The following is a 1,116-nucleotide window of genomic DNA, read 5'->3' as shown; positions in this document are numbered from 1 at the left end:
CCTCGTGATCCGCTTGCCTCGGCCTCCCAAAGTGCTGGGATTACAGGCGTGAGCCACCGCACGTGGCCATATCTGGCTAATTTTTTTTTTGAGACAGAGTCTCACTCTGTCACCCAGGCTGGAATGCAGTAGTGTGATTTCGGCTCATTGCAACCTCCGCCTCCTGGTGCAAGTGATTCTCATGTCTCAGCCTCCCGAGTAGCTGGGATTACAGGCATGCACCACCACACCCAGCTAATTTTTTGTATTTTAGTAGAGACAGGGTTTTGCTATGTTGGCCAGACTGGTCTTGAACTCCTGACCTCAGATGATCTACCCGCCTTGCCTTGCTCCCAAATTTCTGGGATTACAGGTTGGAGCCACTGCACCCGGCCTATGGAATAGTTCTGAATGCCTTGCCTAGCTAGGGATCATTGTACATGTTGTATGCAGGGTAAACTGCAGCTGAAGGATCTATACCAGGGTGTTGGTGAAGATGCAATGGGGTTGCCCCAGCGTCCTTGAGAAAGACCACCACCTTGTGGCTGAGCGCAGTGGCTCACGCCTGTAATCCCAGCACTTTGGGAGGCCGAGGCGGGTGGATCATGATGTCAGGAGTTCAAGACCAGCCTGGCCAAGATGGTAAAACCCCGTCTCTACCAAAAATACAAAAAAAATTTAGCTGGGCATGGTGGCTCGCGCCTGTAATCCCAGCCACTTAGGAGGCTGAGGCAGAGAATTGCTTGAACCTGGGAGGCAGAGGTTGCAGTGAGTCAAGATCGTGCCACTGCACTCCAGCCTGGGAGACAGAATAAGACTCCATCTTAGGAAAAAGCAAAAGCAAAAACCTACCACCTTGTACTTCGTTCAACAGAGTGTCCAGTTGCTCCACGGCGCCTGCACTCCACAGGCTGCCGCCATCCGTGCCACACTGTCACCAAAGCAGAGCCCCCACTGCTCAGCCCAGAGACCTGCTCAATCCTTCTCGTTCACTGGAGCCCTTGATGGCCTGCGACCTTGATTGGCAGGTCCTTGGCTTCCTTCCCTTGGCATAATGTCCTTTAGCTTCATCCATGTTGTAGTATGTGTCAGAATTTCCTTCCTTTCATGAGTAATTGTTTAAGGCCAGGGTGGTGG

The sequence above is a fragment of the Theropithecus gelada genome, chromosome 10, assembly GCF_003255815.1.
Source record: "Theropithecus gelada isolate Dixy chromosome 10, Tgel_1.0, whole genome shotgun sequence".
In the NCBI taxonomy this organism is placed as follows: Eukaryota; Metazoa; Chordata; class Mammalia; order Primates; family Cercopithecidae; genus Theropithecus; species Theropithecus gelada.
The sequence above is the reverse complement of the archived record's forward strand: the minus strand, read 5'-3'. Positions refer to the sequence as shown.